At 36.2% G+C, this 25,882-nt stretch overlaps 1 protein-coding gene across 7 annotated transcripts in view; it reads right to left on the bottom strand.

Annotated features, from left to right (window-relative positions):
* Nucleotides 1-25,882, bottom strand: part of RBFOX3 (RNA binding fox-1 homolog 3) — a 1,135,878-nt gene that overhangs the window by 1,061,555 nt on the left and 48,441 nt on the right. The gene's annotated exons all lie outside the window — the stretch shown is intronic.

Below are 25,882 nucleotides of genomic sequence, written 5' to 3'. Positions count from 1 at the left end.
AATAAATAGACCTTTCCTTAATATGGTAAATAATATCTACCTAAAAATGAAGTTAGTATCTTATGTAATGGAGAATTGCTCTAGACTATTACAATAAAATCAGAGGTAAAATTCATTATCCCTATTATTATTTCATAGAGTTCTAGGAATGATAGCTATATCAAAAAAGTTGAAGTAATAAACAAAAGAAAAAGAAAAAGTAAAATTATCTTTTTACAAATGACATGATGATCTGCTTAGAAAACTCTAGAGATTCAACTAAAAATTAATTGAAACAATAACTTCAGCAAAGTAATAAGATATTTAAAAGTACATATAAATCATGAGTCTTTCTGTATATAACCAACAGAACCCAGCAGAAAGAAAAAGGAGATAAATTTCATACCAAATAACTCCAAATAAAAAGATATTTTTAGTCAGGGACCATGACACACAAGACTTATGTGAATCATGTCAAATTTCATTTATTGCACAAACATTTCCTGGAATTCTCCACCCCTACCCATCTATCACATTTAGTGCTTTCCCTATAAGATTACCTTCCACCTACAATGTATATTTTATATATATATATATATATACATATATATATATCTTATATGAACAATTTGTCCATGTTGTCTCCCTCTTTAGAATGTGAGTTCCTTGTTTTGCCCTTGTTTATATTACCAATATTGGCATAGTACCTGGTCCATACTAAGTGCTTAATAAATGCTTGCTGACTGAATGACTGACTTAACTGTAACTCAGTATAGTTTTTTTTTATTAATTATTTATAGAAAACCTGAGATTGGGAACATAATTGGAAGATTACACTAATCATTCATAGTTAAATCATATAGTAGTAGTCTCTTGGTAATCGAGGATGACGATTGTCTTTGTGCGTTTTCATCTATGATAGATGAGTGTGCACAAAGACACTTGTGCGTGAAGGAGATTTAAGTGGAAAAGTCAGTGCACAGAGACAGTCCCACTCTCTCGGTGTTGGAAGCCTGGGTCCAGTGGCATGAAAAGTCGTTACACCTGGAGACTTCCTCAGCTGCCAGTGGATGGTCGTGTTGTCTTTTGTGCTTCAACATGCCCTAAGCACTCCACAGTGCTTTGCTGCGTCGCCATATCAGCTGTTGAACCTTCTTATTGGTTTCTTCCGAAGACTGCTTCGGCTGAACAGTTAAATCATACCAATATAATTATACCAATACTATGTAACTTTATTTAATGTCAACCAAAGTACCATAGAATTGCTTCCTAGACTAGAACTAGAAAAAATAATAACATAATTCATATATAAATAATCAAGGAACCCAATGGCAAAGATGAAGAAAAGTATAATAGTAAGGGGGATGGCAATTTCAAATCTCAAACTCATAAACAGAGCAGTAATCATCCTAATTTTTTTTAATTCAGTGGTGGACCAGTCAGAAAAAAAAGATCCAGGAGCAAATGAATATAACAAAAGATTCCATGTACTAGAGAAAAGACTCACTTTTGGGAAACCAGGAAAGCAGCCTGGTAGAAATCAGGCTTACACCAGCATCTCACACTGAAGAAACATATTGATATCATAGGAACTTGCCCTCCAGACAATATCCTAAATAGGGTTCCTTGTCCCAAGAACTAAAATTACCACATCCTTATTTATGTACTGCCATATGTTATCTCAGGTGTTCAGATTTCACTGACCTGGCCTAGGTCACCGGCCAGACCATATGTTAAAAGGAAGCATCTGGGACTAAGATTGATGTGTCTTCACTTCTGGTGCCTGATTCTCAAGACGACCCCCCATCCCTAGCTCCTCTATATAAACCAGGTCCATACAATGCTCGAGGTCTTCAGCTTCTTGTGGAGGCCCAAGCTATAGGGGTCTTCTGCTTCTTATGGAGTACCAAGCTATAGCTTGAATAAAGTACCTCTTGTGTGTCTCCTCCTTGGAATCTGAACCAGAACCGGACAGAACAACACCATATATTATAGTAAATTCCAAATGGATATATGACCTACATATAAAAGATAAAGCTATAAACAAATTAGAGGGACAAGAAAGGAAGTTTTGTTGGGTTGTTTTTTAAAGATACCTTTCACAGGTAAATAGGAGAAAAGAGTTCTTAACCAAATGAAGAGGATCACAGGACACAGAACATGGCCAATTTTTGGTAGAATTGAACTAGATGATTCCCACATTTCCGTTAAGCTCTAAATTCTCTGATCTATTTTAGAAAATGAAACAGAAAATTTAATTGATTTCTTGGCCTTTTTTATTAAATTATAATTTTTCTTCTTTTATGTAAAAAGATGGCTCACTACATAGGGAAGAGTTAGAATATATTGAGAAATTAAGATGATGTAAAAACAAAAGACAGCAAGACTTTGTTTTTTAAGAAAATGAGGGTATAATTATCCTTACATATAATGAAGGTAGAATTTATAGCTGGAAAAAACATTAGAAATTCCTGAGAATAACTGGAGGAATTCCTTGTGAACTAGAAAGACCTCCAGGAATTGATGCAGAGTGAAAGGAGCAGAACCAGGAGAACATTGTACACAGAGACTGATACATTATGGCACAATCAAATGTAATGGACTAGCAGCAATGCAATGATCCAGGACAATCCAGAGGAACTTATGAGAAAGAATACTATCTACATTCAGACAAAAAACAAAAATGCAGAAGAAAAACATCTGATCGATCATGTGGTTCAATAGGGATATGATTAGGGTTTTAATGTTAAAAGATCACTCTACTGCAAATATGAATAACAATGGAAATGGGTTTTGAACAATGATACATATATAACCCAGTAGAATTACTTGTCAGCTCTGAGAGTGGAGAAAGAATTGAGAGGGGAGGGATATCATAAATCATGTAACCATGGAAAAATATTAAAATTAAAGCTCATAAAGTTGAAGGGACAACCACAGTCACATTAGCCAGTTATAGAGCTGGAACTAGAACTTGGCTTGCTTTGTCTGATGTTCTCTACATATGTGATAGATAATATTGGAGGGGGTATATTTGATGGATAAATGATAACTAATAGATCAGGTACTTATCTTCCTTTACCTCTTCCCTCTATATCTCCCTTCCTTCCTCTTCTAGCCTCTTCTTCAGCCTTTCTCTTCTTCCCCTTTCCCCTTCTTCTTCAGCCTCCTTCTAAGTCACTCAGGGTGAGCTATGATGTTTCAGAGGAAATACTCTTCTCTTTATCTCAAGTAAGGGTTTATTGGGGAAAACAGGAATAATGGAAGATAGAGGTAAGAGGCTTGGAGGTTTCCCTATTATCTACAGTGATTCTTGGGTTGAAGGATATTGGGAAAAATGGCAATTCAGTCACTACCATGAAACAGAGCAAGTCAGAGAGAGAGATATGGACTATTGTCCTTCTTCTTCTGCCTTCAAATCAGCCAGGCCACCTCCAGCTTGATTATCTGAAGTCCCAGAGATAAAACCCAGCTTCTTTCTTCAAAGTCACTACCATCATCCAGGAAGCCCAGAAATCAGTCAGCAGTTGGCTCTTGCCTTCAACTGTTTCCCGGTCACATTCCAAATGGAATCTTCCTTTGATTGATAGCTGATCAATCTCCATCTTCTTGTCTTGCTGCATGCCTTGTAATTGCTCTCTTCTCCACACATAACACCATACTGTCTTCACTATAGCTGAAGAAATTAAGCAGAAAGCTCTACATCTCCAAGTTCCCCAAATGCCTTTTGATTTAAAAGAATTACACATCTAGAGTAAAAAATTTCAAATAATTTTGGCTAAAATAAGAAACAATAGACGAACAATAAATTTGATGATAGAGGTGCAGAAGTTGTCATTTAGTAAATGTAAAATGCTGCTCATACAGCTCTATTGTGCATGTCCGAATTTACCAGTAGAGGAGGGAAATGATGAATCTTTCAAATAAGCAAGTGGACTCAATTAGGTAAGAAAAAGGCACTAAAAGAAGGAATTTAGTCCAAAAATGTCTCTGAGCTTGAGGACTTAAAAATTTATCATCAAACTTGAAGAAATGAATTCAATTAAAAACCATTTTAATGATATTACATGGTAAAAAAAAAAACCCTCTCATGTTTTTAGTGTCAAGGTTCCTTTCAAAAGAGGCAGAAATTTCCACAAGTGCAGAATTAGAAGTGATGGGATACATACTTTGCCAATTAAAATCTCCATTAATAGCTTATTCACTTCTTGTAGCATGTCATTTTTCTCTCTGTTTTAAAAACAACTCCATTCTTACAATAAGTTCTCTGTCTATCCCCTCCCCCCAAAAGGAACATAAAACAGCATAGGAAATACTTAAGTCAGGCACAGATTGTTTCAGAATTATCATAATATACAACCCAAGAATTCTTCACTGTATATTGCATCTTTATGTCAAGGTAGAGACCAAAGCTATACTTTGATTCTAACCACCTTTATAAGATAGTATACAGGATTTTATTAGGAGCCCACTCTAAAGCCTTGAATTTATCTAATCAAGTCACTTCTCTCCCCTATGCTAATTCAACAAAGCCCCATGTTAATGAGTGCCAATCTATAGAGCCACAGTGGTACATCTGTGGGGGTCAAGGGTTTCAAAGTGTATCCAGCACTGTGCTGCAGTGCATATCAGGTCCTAAAAATAAGCATCCGTCCGCACAGCTTGGGTACCTGCTGCACTTCCACCTGGCCTACTGAGCTGCCTCCTCTCAGATTTTGAACTGGCTCACTTGTCCAGAGGGCAGGGGGTTTGCAAACACCTGCTATCCAACAGGGAAGATACATTTGTAGAGCTTCACTCATGTTTCCATGGCCCAAGAGCCAACAGAAACTACATGGGCCAAAGAGAGACAAAACAATTACTTTTTTTAAGAGGAAACTCCAGCAGTATTCCGATTTCTTATGTCATTGAAAAGGAACTGAAGTAATTTAAAACGTGGTCTCTGCCCTTGAGGAATTTAGGAGCTAACTGGGGAAACTATAAATACATATGTACAAAATTACTGAGTAAGGTATAGACAGTAGCAAATACCAGCTAAGCTAAATGTTAAATTCTCCACTATACATTTACTTATGAAACCTATGGCCCAGTACTCCAACTCTAGGTTTACAAAATTGGATTCAATTATGAAGAATCTTCTCAACATTTCTTTGGTGCATTTTGCCCAATGCCAGGTTTCTTCATGGATCTTGGAATTTAATTAACCTAGGTTTCCACAGAGAAGGTAAAAAGAGACTTTACACCCCCTGCAAGTCCTCAAGCTTAAAAAAGATACAATAGGAGACATAAGCCAATCTTTATTTTGTCCCATAGAAAATGCAAAACAATGCATAGAATTCACAATAGCCCATAACAATCAAGAAATTTTCTTAAACTAGCATTAGGCCAAGTCACATGGATAAGACAATTCCTCTCCAACCACAGTTGGCAATCAGCCTGTGAGTTGAAACATTTCAATCAATGAGTTGTTTCCCACATCCTTGCTAGAGACACAAGAGGTAGCAGCCATTAATTCACTTGACTTATGGGATACTGTAATGGAGTTATTGGCTGTATTTAGCATCTTTTGGAAGTATGAACAATAGTAGGGGTGTCACAAATCCATAGTAACCCAGGCTGCACTCCATAATACATCAACTGCACCAGTACTCTTTCTACTGTTCCACAACTCCGCTCCTATAATAGTGGATTACACCAGCAGTAAGTTCCCAAGGTTAATTACATTTCTTTTAGAAAGCTTTAAAAAAAACTTTTTAAATGCATCATCAAAGATTCTCAAAACTTCTTTTTTTATTTTTTTAAAAAGATATCACCAGAAAAGGTCAAAAAAAAAAGTATCAGCTGACAGTTATAGTCTGTATAACTTCAACCTCTAGTTACACTTGCATATACCATTCATTATTTCAATGTGCCTTGATCATATCTTTTCTCTTTTTAATCTCTCCTCACCTCCTGCCCCATTAAATTGGTTTCAGTGTTCTTTCAGGGAACCTTGTCTATTTCTGTCACATTGCAATGGCATATATCTGACATAGGCTCCCTGCTGCCAAGTCTCCAGGGAGCATCTCAAGCCCATACACAGCATTATACATATGTGCAGACCCATCTGCCATTTGGACAGCCAGGATGCTCCATTAGATAAGCCTACATGGGGTGGGTTGTTAACACAATCAGGAAGCTTCTAGTTCTACAGACCAAAGAACCCTTTTTTGCCCTGTCATTCACATGGAATTTTCCATTGAGTTCTATAGGGAAATATTGCTACCATATCTTTTCCCAAAGCAAAATCCAGAGATTACACAGGGGTGCTCTCAGGTTCCTATCAGAACTTTTAGAGGAAAAGTTTCAACTGATAGGGATGGATGAGAATTATAAAAATCATACAATTACAAGGTATAAAGGATCTTGGAGATTATCCAGTTCTAAGCCTCTGTTTTTAGAAAGGAAGAATACAGAGTCCTAGGATAACTTTCCCCAAGGTCACAATGTAAGTAAATAACATAGTAAGAACTTGAACAGAGGTCCTATGAAAAGGTGAGCAGAAAAAGGTAAATAGGAAAAGACACTAAAAAGGTAAAACAGGGATTGACTCATCAGAACTCTGGGATTTTGTTATGGATTTTAAATGGGGCAACACTTTATTATGTATCTCTTTATCATATATTATCTTACTCAGGAATATTATCTATCTTATGTTATCCTCCATGAGGGCAGAGAGCATGTCTTGTCTAAGGTCTGTATATTTACCAAGGGCCAAAAATGGAGCTCTGCATATAGTAGGTGCTTAATAAAAGTTTATTTTGAATTTTTTTGGTAATTTATATATCAGATACAATGGTGGATAGTAGTTTAGGTACAAGATTTGAAAGTAAACCTGTAGAATTTAAATAAATATAAAAAACAGGAAAAGTTTGGGGAAAATATCAAACTAATGAAAGAAAAGAATTGAATCAACACAATTCAGTCATGGGGACATCAAGAAATACTTTAAGTTTAATTATAATCTCTTTCAGTGACTAACATATCTACATATTAAGCCCTAATCTTTCCCCAGCATTTGTTATACAGGAAATTTCAAAATTCAACAAACCCAAACACAATCTATTTATTATCTTTTCTCCCACCCCATCCCCTTCTAAACTTGCATATTTTTAAGCTACCCTCATTCTTTGAGTCTCCCTTATTGTTATTCTCAGCAATTCAACCTCCCTTTATCCTATATATCCAGTTAACTGCCAGATAGTGCTACTTCCACAACCACGACATCTTTGACATCTTTTACATCTTTCTCTTCACACATTTAGCTACCACTTTGATTGCAGGCCTTCATCATCTTTTAAATAGATTATTGCAAAGCACCTATTTGGTCTCCTGGCCTCAAGTCTCTCTGCTGGAGTTGATACTCCATGTTGATGCCAAAATGATTTTCCTTAAGTTTAGGTCTAACCATACTACTATCCTACTCAAAAAATGCATATGCCCTCTTATTGACTATAATAAAATAGAAATTCTTCAGTTTAGCTTTTAAAGTTCTTCATAAATTATCCCCTTAGCTTCATTGACATTATTCTTAAAATCACACTTTACAATGAAACCCAACCTACCTTTTCTCCCACATAAAACATTGCATCTTCTGTCTCCATATCTTTCTACTAGCTAGCCTCCATGCCTAAAATGTACTCTCTCTGCACTTCTACCTCATAGAATATTCCCCTTCTTTTGAGGAGCTCACATTTTTGCATGAAGCCTTTCCTGATCCCTTAACTGCTAATGCTCTCCTTCCCAGATTATAATTATCTTGTACTTATTTATAATCTATTCTCTTTATATTTACTCTGTCAATACTTATGCAAGTAGTTCTTTTCTCCCCCATTAAACTATAAGCTCCTAGAAAAACCATATTTGTTTCATTCAATGAATTTGTAGTCCCAGTGCCTGGCACTTAATAAATGCTCATTGATTGATCAAGATCCTAATTTTTCAAAGAGCACTAAACTAGCCCTGGGAAAAAGTAAAAATTCAAAAAGACATGTCTCTGCCCTCAAGAAGTTTATAGTCTAATAGTATATGGCATACTCCAATAGCTATAATGCACAATATTACATAAGCACATCAGCACCTAAACAAAGCATAATGGTGGTCTAAAGAAAGTCTCTACTGCCTAGGTCAAACAAGGAAGACTTCATGAAGTAGGTGGTATGTAGCTGACTTGAGTTTTAAAGGATGATACAAGAATGAATTAGAATAAATAGCCCCTCATATACCTTCCAATTCTGAACTTCTATGGATCTTAGAATAGGATTTCATGGGCAAAGTGTATAATTTTCATAAAATCCAAGATTTAAAAAATTTTTGAGAGAAATTTCAGGAAAAGAAGTTCTCTAACTCCTCAAATCAAGAAAGTAAAGTGGGAAAGTGCCATAAAGAAACCCACATTGCATCAGAGGATCCAGAATGAACTTTGGGATGTAACTGATTTAACTGAAGGGGGTTGAACATATTTATTCTGAATGTAAACTTTTATGCCATAGGGGATTGCCCCCAATTGTTTTTTTGTCAATGAGCCTAGCAAACACTGGTTTTGCTCTCTCTCTTCTATTTCCCTCATCTCCAACTATTATAATTTCCTCTTAGAAAGTTCAAAATTGTATGCACCTGTAGCTAGAAAATCTTTAGAGGTATAAGGTAGCTATGTTACATGATTCGTTGGGGAGACTGGTCTCCCAAAAAATCACAACGGAGGGAGGCAGAGTCAAGATGATGGAATAGAGGCTTCAAAAGTTCAGATCTCTGAAAATCCTTCTTTACCAATTACAAACTAATTGCTCCTAGGGGACTGAAAATCAAACCTAACAACAAGACAGAGCCAAAAAACTCTCCTGCTGAACTCAATTCAAAAAGGGACATCCCCCAAAAGTCAGAATTTGAGAACACTCGGGTTTAAGGGGAAGGAAGGAGGTAGGTCCCAGGGCCTCTCCCCGACCTAGAGTGCTAAGCCTCCAGAGGCAGCAGAAACCTCTGGGCAAGCAAAGGCACTAATCTGGAGGGAGTACCTTGCAGGCAGAGCTATGCCAGGCTCAGAGCCGCAAACACAGATGATGGGGAAGGAGCTGGAGAGGGAGTGCAAAACAGGCAGCCTGGTCACAGCGGCAGAGACCCTCCATATTTCTCCAGCCATCCAGGAGGTTTTGGCCTTAGGGCACATCCAGCCCAACCCAGCTGAACTTAATCCCATAAAAAGTTTTCACAGGTCAGAGCTCAAGCTCAAATACCCCTCCCCTACAGACTGCACTGAGAGATCTCCTGACAAAGCTCCAAGAGGGGAGACTGACATAAAATGCCAAAACCAAAAAAAAAAATGAGAGGAGCAAGAGCACAGACAACTACAGGGAGCAAAGAAGGAGTAAATATGAGCAAACAACAGAAAAATAAAAAAAGAAATTACAATTGACAGCTTGTATACAGGCAATGAACAAAGAGCAAATGGAACAGAGAAGGAGGAGGGAACATCAAGCAATAAAACAGAAATCCCAGGAAATTGGATACAGACTTTGGAAGAACTCAAAATGCAATTCAAAACACAATTAAGAGAAGCTGAAGAAAATTGGGAAAAGAACTTAAAAACTAAGATAAGTCATCTGGAAACAGAAAATAGTATCTTGAAAGCCAAAATCAACCAGCTTGAAAATGAGGCAAAGGAGATGAGGCAAAGAAGAAGAAAGATGAGGCAAAGGAGATTAAAGATGAGGTAAAGAGGATGAAAGATGAGGGAAAGGAGATGAGAGATGAGATAAAGAGAAGGAAAGATGACCTCTAAAGAAAATCAGACCAGAAGGAGAAGGATGACCAAAAAACCTGGGATGAAATCCAGTCATTAAGAAATAGAATATAACTAGAATTAAGTGACCTCACAAAGCAGCAGGACACTAAAAAAAAAAACCAAAAGAATGAAAAAAAAATGAGGAAAATATGAAGCATCTCATTCACAAAACAGAAGATTTAGAAAATCATTCCAGGAGAGACAACTTGAGAATCATTGGTCTCAGTGATTCTCAATTCAAAAAGGAATGTCAAAAGAAAAAGCCTGGACATAATACAACAGGAAATTATCCAAGAAAACTGACCCAATATTCTAGAACAAGAAGGAAATGTGGAGATTGAAAGAATCCACAGATCACCTCCTGTACTTAATCCCTAACTAACAACACCCAGAAATGTTATCGCCAAATTCAAGAACTATCAGACCAAAGAAAAAATATTACAAGCTGCCAAGAAGTCATTCAAATACCATGGAACCACAGAGAGGATAACAAAGGATCTGGCCGTATCTACACTGAAGGACTGAAAGGCATAGAATATGAATTCCAGAAAGCAAGGGAACTAGGTCTACAACCAAGAATCAACTACCAGCAAAACTGACTATATTCTTACAGGGGGAAAGTATGGTCATTCAACAAAATAGAAGAAGTCCAAGCACTTGTAAAGAAAAGACCGGTCCTGAACAGAAAATTTGATGCCCAAGCACAGAATTCAAGAGAATCATCAAAAGGTAATTAAAAAAGAGGAGGGGAAAGAAAAAAACAAAACAAAAAAAACTTTTTTTAAGAGACCCAATAAGTTAAAATGATATGTATCCCTATAAGAAAAGAGATCCCTAGTAACTCTTAAAAATCTTTATTATCACCTGGGAAGCTAGAAGGATTACACTTAGAGGGAACAGTGACAAACTGTATAGGATGGCATAGCAAGACACAAATATGTATATAGACATATGTATGCATAAATACATATGCGTGTGTGTATATATTATATATATTATACAACTAGAGCTAAAAAGGAGGTTAATACTAAAAGAAATGGAAAAAACAAAAGGGGGTAAATTTATATGTCACAAAGAAGCTCATGGCAGGAGGGGGGTGAACATCAATACACTGGAAGAGTAAAGAGGTTGGATATAGGAAATGCTCAACTCTTACATGCATTGAAATTGACCCAAAGAGGGAAGAACAATCCAATCCACTGCGGTGCAGAGAATTGATTTGTGTCCTATAGGGAAGTAGAAGGGTAACAATCGGATTGGTGAGGAGAGAAGCAGTACAAGGGAGGGAGAGGGTGAGGTGGTAGTTTTAAAAAGATTGCAAATAAAATAAGGGGGGGGGATAAGAAGAGGGGGTAGAAAGGGAAGTAAAATAAGGGTGGGAACTAGGGAGACTGATTAAAAACAAACATTGGTGTAGAAGAAAATAGTGAAAGAAGCAAAGGCAGGACTAGGAATAGAAATCAAAATGCTGGAAAATGCACAGCTGGTAATCATAACTCTGAATGTGAATGGAATGAACTCACCCATAAAATGCAAGCAAATACCAGAGTGGATTAGAATCCAAAACACTACCATATACTGTCTACAAGAAACACACATGAGGAAGGTAGATATGCATAGGGTGAAAGTAAGAGGATGAAGCCAAATCTATTGGGCATCAACTGATAAAAAGAAGGCAGGAGTCTCAATCATCATATCTGACAAAGCCAAAGTAAAAATAAATCTAGTAAAAAGAGATAGGAAAGGTAATTATATCCTAATAAAAGGCAGTATAGACAATGAGGAAATATCAGTACTCAACATGTATGCACCAAATGGCATAGCATCCAAATTTCTAAAGGAGAAACTAGTGGAGCTCAAGGATGCAATAGATGCAAAAACTATACTAGTAGGAGACCTGAACCTCCCTCTATCATAACTAGATAAATCAAACCAAAAAATAAATAAGAAAGTGGTAAGAAAAGTGAATGAAATCTTAGAAAAATTAGAGTTAGTAAATATGTGGAGACAAATAAATAGGGACAAAAAGGAATACACCTTCTTTTCAGCAGTACATGGTACATTCACAAAAATTGACCATGTATTAGGGCATTAAAACATTGCAAACAAGTGCAAAAAGAGCAGGAAAAATAAATGCAACCTTCTCAGATCACAATGCAATGAAAATAATAATTAGTAAGGGTACATGGAGAGGTAAATCAAAAATTAATTGGAAATTAAACAAATGATTCTTCAAAACTGGTTAGTTAAAAAACAAATCATAGAGGCAATTAATAATTTCATTGAAAAAAATGACAATGATGAGACATCCTTTCAAAACCAAAGAATTACAATGAGAATTGAGAAGATAGGATTAACTCTCCTCTTGTCTATTTTTGGCTAATCAGATCAAGAATTTAAAATACCCTTACTTACCATTAAGTAGAAGAGTTTACAAGTCACTTACTAGAGTAAGCTCACATCTCCAAAGGCCATTGCCCAACCCCCAAGCCCCCTTAGACAATGCTAGGCAAACTGAAAGGCTGCAATTGGTTTCTGTGAAGAAGAGGAGAGACTGAAAGTGATGTGGAAAAAGGGATATAAAAAGTGACCAACATGATCTGGGAGAGCATTCCTTTCCTGGCATTTGGAATGAGTGGCTGGCTTTCCTTTCCTGGCATTTGGAGTGAGTGGCTGAGATTCCTTTCCTGGCATTTGGAGGATACTTTTTTCCCTGGATCCTGCTTCGGCTTTCTGGGTGATTGGCTAAGATTCCTGCCTTGGCTTTGGAGGAGGCCGAACTGGTGGACTTCTGATTGAAGGCCCCACATGGAGATCAGATGGGGTAAGCCTCTGCTGGGGGCTGAGCCAGACCTCACTGGAGAAGGGCTAGTAGGCTTCTTAAGGCTCTGTGTTTTTTCTACATTTCCACTTTCATTCTTTGTAAATAAAAGCTACTAAAAGTCATTTTGACTTAAGCCATAATATTTTAACACTGGCAACTATAATATTACTTTATAACTCTCTAATTTAGTATAAAACCTAAATTTAAACTTTACAAAAGTATATGAGGAAGGATATTTCAGGCACAGGGAAATATATGAGAGCAAAGACACAGTGGGTGGGGAAAAAAGAACAAAACATGTGCTAGGAGTAAAATGTCATCTAGTTTGGCTGGATTTTAGATGAATAATGGGCACAAATGGGTAATGAGTTAAGACTGGAAAGTTAGGGAAAGTAAGTTCCAGGAGACATAGTAGCAGTTGAATAAATGTTTAGTTTTTTACCTTCCCTCTCCCCCTATATTGATAAAAGGATTTCAAGAAAAATAGTATGATTAAACACATTAAGAAATCTAATAGAAGGGTTGATAAAAAGAGTCTTTTGTTTGAGAATCCAGAAGACCAATAACTTAGGAGGTGCAAAGTCAGAAGTGAGTTCTTCTGCCAAAAAAAAACCCAAAACATACATACATACATACATACATACATATATATAGGGATATATATATATATATATGTTTATATATATATATATATATATATATATATAAACATATATATATATATATGCGCCTATCTTGCAGTTTCCCTTCCTAGCTGTGAGAAAGAAATGCTGTAAATTATTTGGTGTTAAAAGGAATGTTACTGCCCTGTTTCCCACACCGACTCCAGAATTCATCCAGATCTGTTAGACTTCAGAAAAACCTGATACTACCAGAAGTACCCTGTTCCCCTTGTGTTCCCTTCTTATATCCTCCCAAGTCCTGAATCATCTTAGAACACATTGGAGAAGATTGGAGGGTAGGAAGATTCACCAAAACTAAGGATGCTCTCCTTCCTTGCCTTCCTACTTCAACTAGGCTGCATGGAGTTGTCCTAACCTACAACTCCCTTGTGAGCTACTCCAGACATTATTGTCTACCCAACACTGTCAGGACTTACTTAAATACTCTTAGAAGCCCTGTACTTTTGCCAACTATCCTACCACTGAAAGCTACAGCTAAACATTCATGAGTTGTCTTACCTGGTTAGAATATGAGCTCCTTGAGAATAGGGATTGTTTTGTGGGGGTTTTTTCTACTTGTATCCCTAGCACTAAATACAGAGTTTGACACAAAAAAAAAGAATTTAATAATTTTTTCATTCATTTATTCATCTGTCCATCCACCTATTCACCTCTAAGCACATGGCATTTGTTTCTTTTGTGTATATTCTTTCTTGATCTTAGGTGAATGAATATCCAGAGACAGGAGTGACTAGTGTGAATTTTAGATTTACTCCACCCTGCTTAGTCTAAAAAAACAGGAACTCCTACACCCCTACTTATGGATTAAGTGTTGAGAAGGATGGCCCATGACAGACATGTGCTAACAGCTTACGCTACCATTGGTACATGTGAGATGCAGGAAGTGATGTAAAAATGGTTTATATATTTCGTGTCATTTTTCTCTCTCCAGCCTCTTTTCACAGAGAGATGGCTCTGGCTCTTACAGTGGAGAGGTGGCTGGTGGCAGTGTTCTGAGCATCTTGGCATCTTGGCGTGGCTGCAGCTATTGTACGGGTTTAGCAGTGAGCGTCCTTGATACAGTACCTGGGAGAAACTTAATATCGTGGGTCAGGTGAGGCATTTTCTCTGAGTTCTCTCAGAGTTTAGGGTGATTCCTTTTTTCCTTTACCTTCCAAAACACTATACTCTTAGAAAGCCCCTAATCTATGGGGCAGCTGGGTAGCTCAGTGGATTGAGAGCCAGGCCTAGAGACGGGAGGTCCTAGGTTCAAATCTGACCTCAGACACTTCCCAGCTGTGTGACCCTGGGCAAGTCACTTGACCCCCATTGCCTGGCCCTTACCACTCTTCTGCCTTGAAGCCAATACACAGTATTGACTCTAAGATGGAAGGTAAGAGTTAAAAAAAAAAAAAGAAAGCCCCTAATCTTCTAAGGAGTCCTTGTAGCAGAGGTCTTTGAACTCCCCTTGGCACAGGTTAGGCCGGAGAAATCCTATACCCTTTTCCCTCTCTCTTCTTCTTAATTCCTTCCCTCTATATTAATTAAACCACCATAAAATTTCCAAACTGACTTGAGTATTTTATTTGGGATTTGAATTAATCCCTGGCAACCAATTAAATTCATATTCAGTCTCAACCCTAAAATTTACCCTTACACTAGTGAGATCAGAAAATCTAGTCTTGAGAACGCAATAGCAATAGGAACCAGCAGTAAAATCCACTGGTTCTGGTAGCAACAGTCAAGTCCAGTGAAGACCCAGCATTGCATATGACTGATCTATCTATTAGCCAGGCAGTACACTCTGGAGATGATTATTTAAACTGGGTTTCTATGGAGTTGGATTCTCACCGATATCTTCCATGGGTAAGAAAAGAACTAGGAAAAAGAGAACTTAAGCAAAAACTGATAAGGAAGGAAAATGTGTCAAAGCGATTTGAAAAGATTTAGATTAGGGAAGTAGGTTGAAGGTTAAATTTGGAAAGGAGAAATTTGGAATAAGAAAATGTGATATAGCAATTTCCACACAGTGCTTAAAACAAAGTATGTGCTAATCGTATATTTGTTGATTCATTGACTGCCTTAACCATTGAAAGATTACTTCATAGAGGTAGAAAAAATAACAAATTCATCTGGAGGGGGGGAGTAAAAAAATTCAAGGGAAATAATGAGGAAGAACATCTAGAAGTAACAGATATCAAACTATACTATAAGACTGATTCCAAAAATACAAAAACTCTTCTCTGGAAATGATTGGATATATGGCATAGGGAAGCAAACAAAAATAGTAGAATATTTTGAATAAACCTAAAAACCAAAGCTACTTGGGTAAAGACAAAGTATTTGACAAAAAGTACTGGGAAAACCAAAAAGCAGTTTGGCAAAAGTCTAGTCCTATTCCTCATACTATTTAAGACAATATGGTCCAAATAACCTAGATATTAAAGGAAGAAATTACCTTTTGGATCCATAAATGGGGAAAAATTTGCCACTAACAAGGGATAGAGAACCACAGAATAAAAAAATGTACGTTTTTATTACATAAAAAAATGTTGCACAGAAAATCTGATGCAACTAAGATTACAAAGGAAACAGGTAAATGGAGAAAGTCTTTTTATCAAGATTCTCTGATAAAGGTCTAATTTAAAATATCTAAAAAATAGATTTAAATTTATATGAAGTGTCCATTCTCAATTGATATATGAAAAGCTCTCAAAGGAAGAAATTTAAGTTATCAAAAACCACAATAAAATGCTCTGAATTACTAATAAGAAAAATACCCATTAAAATTACTTGGGAGGGTCCATCTGGCACCCATCAGATGAGCCAAATTTACAGAAAAGGAAAACAACAATCACTGGAGGGCTGTGCAAAGATAATAACTTTGGTTGGACATAAGAAATGGTTCAATTATTCTGGAAAATAATTTGGAATTATTCCTCCAAAGCTACTAAACTATGTATAACTTTAGATTTAGTAATAGCTGTTCTGAGGTCAAAAACAGTAGAAAAAAGACATATATGTACAAAAATATATATTGCAGTTCTTTTTGTATTAGCAAAAAATTAGGAACCCACCAACTTGGAAATAGCTGAACTAATTACAGCATATTGGAATACTATTAAGCTGTAAGAAATGACAAGAGATAGCTTCAGAAAAATCCTGAAAGGCTTATATGATGCTGAGTGAAATTAGCAGAACCAAGAGAGCAATTTATATAATAAAAATGACATTGTAAAGATATACAACTTTGAAATACTGATAAATGCAATTAACAACTACATTCCAGAAGACTGATTATTTAAAATGCTACCCACCATCTAACAAAGAGGTGATAGATTCAATTTGCAGAATGAGACATAGTTTGGGGTTTATTTTTTTACTGGGTCAATGTGAGTATTTTTTTTGACTGCGCATATTCATGACAAAGGTTTTGTTTTCGTTTTTTTCTTTCTCAAAGGTAAAGTAGAAGTGGGAAGAGAAGGAAAAAATGTTTGCTGAAAAAATGTTTATTTTTTAAGATAAAATGAAGGGTCCCTAAAGGGAAACAGAAGTGAGGCTTCAATGAGACAAAAAGGGATCTAAAGCAGAGGAGAGGAGTCTTGTCCCTTAGGATGCAGAAGAATGCTATGTTGAGAAGAAAGAGGAGAGAGAAAGGACAGTTGTTTATATAAATAGAGCTTAAAAACAGATTTTAGATTCTTCCTGAAAAGGAAGAAACTGGAAATTCTTAGAAGGAATGTTTTATCTCCAAAGAATGATATATTGGAGTCACATATGCCAGCAGGTGAGAGAAGCTCTAGTAAGGGTTAGAGTTAAAAATCAGGGAGTAGTAATAGCTGGTGATTATCTGCTCCAAGCAGTTTTTTTGTTGTTGATCTGATAACAGGAGAAAGATCTCTTAAGGTCCTGAGGCATAAGTCTAAGACACAACAAAGGTCTGAAGACTTATCAAAATGGATGGCATTATAGACTTCAGATGATGCACATAGGCATAAATGATAACACCAGAAGGAATGGCCACTGATTAAAAATCTTGAGCAATGGAAGTCTTTAAATTGAAGATTATAGGGGCACAGAAAATGTTTTGCTAACTGCTGAAAGGCAAAGAATGCAAAAGAGAAAACTTAATTTGAGAAGTATACAGGTGGCTAAGAAGGTGGTATCTCAAAATGAGATCTGTCCATAGCTTAAAATAAAAGATGACAAGTTCCTGTCCAGAGATGAAGTATACCTACACAAGGTTGATAAGAAAGTACTTTTCAGGTATATTGAAAAAAATATGGAGAGAGAATATTGTCTATCTCCCAAGCCAGGTTCCATAGAGAATAGCTGCAAAAAAAAAAAAAAAGAGGGGTGGGCGGGGTGGGGAACAATTGTAAGTGAAATACACAAAAGTTCATAGGAGAAAAGAATGTAAGATATGAGTCAAGTCATAGCTTCGAATGATTACACACAAATGGCCAAAGGTTGGGCAATAATGAAGAAGCATTAGAGATTCATTAGAGATGTAAAGAAGCAAATTTTACTTTTACTCAGGAATAGGTATGCTTGACAATTGTTGGAATGAAATCCATGGCTGGATTTTAGATCTAGATGGGTATACCTGGTTTAAAAGAAATAAGATTTTTAAAAAAAGAAATAGGATAGGTAAAATGGAAGAAAGATTGCTTTGTATACAAAAGTATACTTATATGAGGTAGCCTAGGAATCCAAGAGAGATATGATTGAATATATTCAAATGAAGATTAGTAGAGAAACAGAAGTAATTTTGTCCTTGGAATGTACTATAGACCACCTAGGCAGAAAGGGAAAAAGATGAGACTTTTGGGGGAAAAAAAAGATCATAAGACCAGCACCACAACATGGGTGATTTCAAATTTACAGATATCTCTCTGCTAGAGCTCTCCTTATTTGAAAATCAGAGCAGTTTCAAACTTTGTGACTCATCTTAGTGATAATTTCATACTTACAAAGGTGGAGGAACCAACCAGGAAAAAGTCAATTCTATATCTGATTCTCACTAACAGGGAGGACCTGGCTGCTGAGTTGGAAATTATGAGAAGCTGGGAAGGGGTGATTGGTCAGACATTCAATAAATATTTATTAAGTACCTATCATGTGTCTGGTACTATGCTAGGCTCTGGGGTTACAAAAACAAAAAGGAAGACTACTTGCCCTGAAGAAGCTTACAATCTAACAAGTAAAGACAACACACAAAAGGAAGCTGAAAGGGGCAATGGTATCAAGCAGAAGAGGGGGGAGAATTATGGAGATGTCTAAAGGAATATAGTCAGGTAGGAAATAAAGAGATGACAAGTCTGGGTGTCCTCCTTAAATGGAAATTTTGGAAATTCTTTGTTCCACCCTCTAATCAACCAAGCTGATGGAAGACTAGAGGATGATGAAGTTCTAATGATAAGGGGGTGTGAAAGAAAAGCCCAAAGGAGCTAGGTGGGAAGTGAAGAGACCATACTTCAAATGAAAATTTGGGATGGGAGAGAAGAAACATAAATATAATCTGACATGTACCTCAAATTCCAAGATAGTATATATTTCACGGGACAGCTAAGTGGTTTAGTGGACTGAGAGTCAGGGATAGAGGTCCTGGATTCAAACCTGGCCTCAGATACTTCCTAACTATGTGAACCTAAGCAAGTCACTTAACCCCTATTGCCTAACCCTTATTGCTCTTCTTCCTTGGAACCAATACTTAGTATTGATTCTCAGGAATGAGGTAAGGGTTTCAAAGTAAAAATGTATATTTCAAAGGGCTCATTGAGAAAATATATACATACCCATGGACTAAAATGCTATAGTGGAAGTCAGTCCAGGAAGAATAGGATATGTTCAAGAATGAAATTCTGAAGACACAAAAGGAAACAATTCCAACAAGCAGGAAAAATGGGATGTTTCTGAAGGTGATGTATATGCACAAGGAACTCACCAATCAACTTGGTTTAAAAAGAAATTTACAGAAGATGGAAGCATTGAGGGGTAATAGAGAATGAATATTAGTGTAGCAATTCTTTAAATAGTGTCAGGATTGCTAAAATTCAGAATAAGCAGAGGCTGTCAAGCTAAGGTAAAGAAAACTAAAAGGAATTTTAAAGGTTTATCACAAGGAAAAGGAGAATCAAAGAAGGAAAAGGACCTTTATCTGAGGTAGATGATTATAAAAATGACTATAAAAATAGAAATCAAGTAGAACTGTTCAACTCTTAGTCTGCTTCTATTTTCTCTGCCAAGGAAAATGACCTTTACCTCAGAGATTACCAACAGGAAGTTGATGCCCAAGATATGTAAGAAGATAATCTAGTTGCCTTCAGTGAATTCAAGTCACTGGGTTCAAATGAATAAATATCCTATAGTACTAAAAGACATGGAGAATGTAATTGTTGAACTATCAGCAAAATTTTTTGAATCATGGAAAACAGGGACAGTATCACAAAACTGAAGAAAGGCAAGTATCCCAGTTTTTTTTTTTTTTATTGTTTTGGTTTCTATGAAAGACTCCTTGGAGACCTTCATTAAAGAGATGGATAATGAACATCTAGACAAGGCATTTCATCATATCATTCCAGACCAAGCTAATTTTTTAACATAATTGTTGAACTAGTCGATGAGGAAAATTCTGTGTATTTGATATACCTAGATTTTTGCAACACATTTGGAAAAAAATACCATACAACTCTTATGGAGAGATGTGGACTAGAAAACAATACAATTAAGATGAATTCAGAAATGACTGAATAGCCAGATTCAAAAGAACAATAGTTAATGGGTCAATGTTAATAGGGTAAGAGATCTCTAATAGAATAGCCCAAGTATCTGTAGTTGCCCTTGTTCTGTTTATCAGTGATTTAAATGATGGTATAAGTGGTATACTCATAAAACTTACAGATGACAAAGCTGGGAGGGACAAATAATATCTTGGATGGTGGTCAAAAGCCAACAAGAGCTTGATAGGCTAAAACAATTAACTAAACCTAATGCAATGAAAGTCAATACTTATAACCTTGAAGTAGTATACTTAGGTTCAAAAACTCAACTACATGAGTATAATATGAGGAAGATACTGCAGATGTTCCCAAAAATATCTGAAGATTTTAATGAACTGTTCAAATAGTGTCGGCAATGTGATGTCAGCCAAAAAAAAAGCTAATTCAATGCTGGAATTTATTCATAAGGTTTAGCTTCCAGGAATAAGGAGGTAATAGTCTCATTGTATTCTTCCCTTATTAGACTTCATATAGGATTATACTTTTCAGTTCTGAGCACCACAGTTTAAGAACAAGATTGCTAAGCTAAAAAGTGTGAAAGGATAACCAAGATGGTGAAGGGCTTTGAATCTATGACAGGTAAGTATAGGTTAAAGAAAGAAGGGAATAGGGTTCAAGTATTTGAAGGGCAGTTATGTAAGGAAAAAAATTAAACTTTTTTTTTTTTACATCTCAGAAGTTAAAATTTGTAAACAGGTAAATTTAGACTTCGTGTCAAGAAAAACTTCCTAATGATTAGAGATGTTCAAAAGTATGATGGGCTGACTCGACTGGTGGTGGGGCTCTCCCTTTTTGGATATTTTCAGGCAAAAGCTGCATGATCACATCAGGTATACAATAGTCAAGGGTTCCTTTTGTTTATGGATTTAACAGTCACACTCATCTCTAAAATTCTTTGATTCTGTGAGAGACTGTGTAAATGAAGGAAATTAGGGATGGGGTAGATATGCTAGATGTTATGAATATGATTTGTAAACTGAATGGCTTTGGGTAAAGGGTCCATAAGGGAAAGTAAAGAATCGAGAGCATCAAGCTTCTGAACCTAGATGATTAGAAAGTTGGTAATAACCTTAACACAAACTAGAGAGTTGGGAAGAGGAGTGTATTTAGGGGAGAAACATAATGAATTTTGTTTTGGACATGATGATTCTGAGATGTCTATGGAGCATGTAGGTAAAGGTGTCCAATATGGATATGGTGACGCAGGGCTAGAGATCAGGAGACAATAAAGGCTGGACATTTAAATTAGGGGATCATCTTCATAAGGATGATAGTTGAACCAATAGGATTTGATGAAAAGGCTAAAGAGAATAACAGAGAGAGAGTCTTTGGTTACGTCAACTCATAAGGGGCACAATAAGGATAATATAAGAGATTTTTTAAAAAAGGAATAAGCAAACATGTAGAGGGAGAACTAGGAAAGAGAGAAGAATCCTGAAACCAGAGAGTAGAGAATATCCAAGAGTAACAGTTCTAATACTACAAAGAGGTGGAAAAGGATGAGGACTGAATCAAGCATTAGATACCAACTTGATTTGGTTATCGATAGCCATGTGAGAAAAGGAAGGTATAGGATGTGGGAGGACTTGCTTCCTTCTTTGTGAGGTGTCCCCTAACTTAGGCAATTCTATGATAACAGAAACTCTTCCCATAATACCTACCTCATATTCTTCCAACCCTGAAAATATAAGCAGATACTAATCTAGCCTATCCAGAAAACTTTAAAATAAAGGAACTTCAAGCAGGGAATTACTATGCATAGCTATATTGAGCATAAAGGAAAGGGAACTGAAATTTGGCTGAAGCCAGTTCTATACCTCTAGTAAAAAAAATAATTTTTTAAAATGCTGAGTTCCAAATTCTCTCCCTCCCTTCCTTCCCCTCTTCTTGAGAAGGCAATTTGAGATATATATATATATATATATATACACATGGGGTGTATGGGGTGTTCAGGGAGGGGTAGTATCTCTGGTAGGGAGGGCTTGTTGTGCCCTTCTAGGGCAGCTCTCCAGCCTCTGACCCTCACCTGACACCCAGCTCTCACTTGTGGCTCCTAGTAGCTGCTAGCATGCAGCAGCGGCCATACCCCAGGCAACAGCTTAGACAGGCCAGCTAAACCTTGTGAGGGTAGCCATGGGGTCGTAGACCCCTGGTGAACTAAGGCTTTGCTCACCCAGCATGTGAAGACTGCTTCGGGGGAACAGGCGGAAGAAACCAATAAGAAAGTTCAATGGCTGACATGGAGACACAGCAAAGCACTGTGGAGTGTTTAGGGCATGTTGGAGCACAAAAGACAACATGACCATCCAATGCAGCTGAGGAAGTCTCCAGGTGTAATGACTTTTCGTGCCAATGGACCCAGGCTTCCAATGCCGAGAGAGTGGGACTGTCTCTGTGCATCGACTTTTCCACTTAAATCTCCTTCACACACAAGTGTCTTTGTGCACACTCATCTATCATAGATGAAAACACACAAAGACAATCGTCATCCTTGGTTACCGAGAGACTACTACTATATATACACATATGTATGCATATATATTATACATGTGCAGTCATGCAACATTTGTTTTCATATTATCCATGCTGCAAAAGGAAACACAGACTAAAAACAACAGCAACAACAACAAAATAATTTTTTGAACAGTACACTTTGATCTGCATTCAGACTCCAATAGTTCTTTCTCTGGAAGTAGATAGCATTTTTTCATCATAAGTCCTTCAGAACTGTCTCTGTATTGCTGAGAATAGCTAAGCCATTCACAGTTGATCATCATAAAATATTGGTGTTGGAGTGGTAATGAAGATTTCAAAAATTAAATTTATTAAAAAATTAGAGCACAAGCAGACACATCAACAGAGGACATACTAAAAGTAGAAGGCAAGATGAGCACTAAAACATCTCAGAACATTACAAACTCTCTAAACAAATATTTCAGGGCAGAGGAAATTGAACCAAGACCTGCAGAAACAAAGAACCTTGGATATTCCAAAGTTAGCATGTGAAACAGTGGAAGAAATTTCAAGAATGGCTCAAGAGAGAAATAAGAATCTTATGGAAAATAGCCCAATTTATAGCCTTCACAGCAGAAATCATTAGTGGTGTGAAAAAACATGGAAAACTGGGCTCTAGTCTGCACAAAAAGGAGAAAAGCAAACCAAGTCAGAAACATAGTTGGCCAAAGTTTCTATGCCAATCAGCAATGGAATCAGTTCTATAAGTGGTCATTGTACTTCCAGATTATGTGAGAAAAGGAAACCTAATCTAAAAAAAAATGAAACAAAACTGGGAAGAGGGGGGAAGGAAAGACAGACAGAGAGACAGAGACAGAGACAGAGGGGAGGGGAGGGAGGGAAGGAGGGAAGGAGGGAAGTAGGGAGGGAGAGAGGACAATACAATACTACCTTATGAAAACCAAAGAAGCTCAAGACACAACCCAAAATGGCATATTCTGAAAAATCAAAGAGGAAAATGGGTATTCAATAAAGGAGAGGCATTTGAAATATTCCTGAGCAAGGTAAAGGGAACAAATGTGAGACAATTGAATTTTTCAACAGCCCAAACAAAATATTCAAGGAAAGTAAATAAATTCAGCTACTAAAGAAGGAATATATAATTGAATAAATTGTCACATCTCAAGAAACTATTAAGAAAAAATATAAGATAAAAAGGACTGAAGAAATAAGGAGGACCATAAAAAGTTTTATTTTTCAAGTATGTAAAGGAATAAAGTTGAAAGAGGAATTTAAAGAACTAGAAACGACAGTGGAGGAGCAGGCTTGAAGCACCATGGACTAAAATACAACAAACCCTTTCCTCCATGTACAATTTAAATAGCTGGAAAAATAATCCATGTTCATGGATGAGCTGTGTCAATATTAACAAAAATTATAATTATGCAGAAGTTAATTCATAGATTTAATATTATTTAAGTCAAAATACCTAAAAGGTACTTTAATGAGCAAGGTAAAATAACAAAATTCATTGATTTGGAGGAATGAAAGGTCTGCAATATCAAAGAAATTCCAGGGGGGAAGAGGAAAGGTATGAATTAAGGGAAAATAGATCTTCCAGAAATTTAAACTATAATATTTAAGCAACAATAATCCAAAACAAGTGGTACTTGTTTAAAAAACAATAGAAAAATAGAGCTATGGAAGAGGTTAGACGATGGAGAATCAGAAGCAAAATGCGTGGAACTCAATAAACAAGTTTTCAATAAGCCCAAAACTATAAATTATGAAATAACTCATTTGGTTAAAAAAAAAAACAGGTGCAAAACTAATTAGAAAGCACTGTAGAAAAAATTTTGCTTAGAACAAAACCTCACATCATATTCCATAATGAATTCAAAAGAGATGTGACCTGAATCAATATATTAGATAATGTATCTTGCATAGCCATGAGTCAGAAATGCATTATTAATTGTAATATTTAATTAATGTAATAAAGTAGTCAGTGTCCAAAGGGATCCTCCATCTCAGAGGTCCTCCTCTCAGACCATCCACTCCAGGAGAGCTGTCCAGAAGTAAGCTGGCAGTTTTGAATTCTCCCAGCTCCTCTGTTCCTTCCTAGAATTTTGAGTCTTCCTTGCCCTTCCCCCACTTGGGTTGTTCCTTTGCATTGCTGGATCTGAATTTTTTCTCTCCTTTTGTAACTTCTCTCTTACACAATGAAACAAGGAACAGAAAGACAGTTCCATCAACAATATATTAGCATGACCATCTTTTAACAACTCATCTAATACAAATACTTTTTTTCAATCAACAAGTTGGGTACTATACTAAAACGTTTTACATACAAAGACAAAAGTACCACAAAATTCCAATGCTCAAGAACTTTATATTTTTTAAAATAGTTTTATGATATCTTTTGGGTTTTTTACTATCATATATATATTATTTCCCACTTCTCCCAACCTCTCACAGAAAATTACCCCTTATCATAAATAACAGAACAGAGAAAGCAAAACAAAGTTCAGCAAAACTAACATATCTGATCTGATCAAACTTGGCCATTATAATTTCACAGTCTTCAGTTTCTAGTGTTTTGTTGTTATTTTTTTCTATTTATATCATTATTATCATTATAGATATTGCTCTCCTGGCTCTACTTCATTTTCCATCAGTTCATATAAGTCTTCCCTTGCTTTTCTATATTCATATATTTATCATTTCTTACAACATAGGAATATTCCATTATATTCATGTACCCAAATTTATTCAGCCATTCCCTAATAACTGGAAATTTACTTCACTTTCAATTCTTTGCCACCACAAATAGCATAGCTATAAATATTTTGGTGTTGATAGGAGATTTCTTTCTTATTGCCTTGGGGCATATGCCTAGCAATGAAATGTCTGGGTGAAAGGAGGTAGACATTTTAGTCATTCTTTTTGCAGAATTGCAAATTGTTTTCCATAACTGTTAGACTAATTCAAAACTACAACAATCTTTTCACAATCCCTCCAGTACTGACTATTCTATTTTTTTTATCTTTGCCAATTTTCTGAGTATAAAGCAAAATTTATAGTTGTTTTGATTTCTACTTCTATTATTATTAATTACCTGAATTGATTTTATTTAATTAAATAGCTTTCAATTCTTTTGAGAACTTTTCATATTCTTTGAACCTTAGTCTTTTGGAAAATGGCTCTTCGTGTTATATATTTCTGTCAGTAGTCAATATATTGTGGATATGAGACCTTTATCAGAAATACTGTATCTGATACAAAGCATTTCCCCACCCCCAGTTGTCTCCTTATCCTAAATGCATTAATTTTGTTCATGCAAAAGATTTTCAAAGATTTACCT

Source organism: Monodelphis domestica, chromosome 2 (genome assembly GCF_027887165.1).
Source record: "Monodelphis domestica isolate mMonDom1 chromosome 2, mMonDom1.pri, whole genome shotgun sequence".
Lineage (NCBI taxonomy): Eukaryota > Metazoa > Chordata > Mammalia > Didelphimorphia > Didelphidae > Monodelphis > Monodelphis domestica.
Note: the sequence above shows the minus strand (reverse complement) of the source record. Positions and strands in the feature narration are given on the sequence as shown.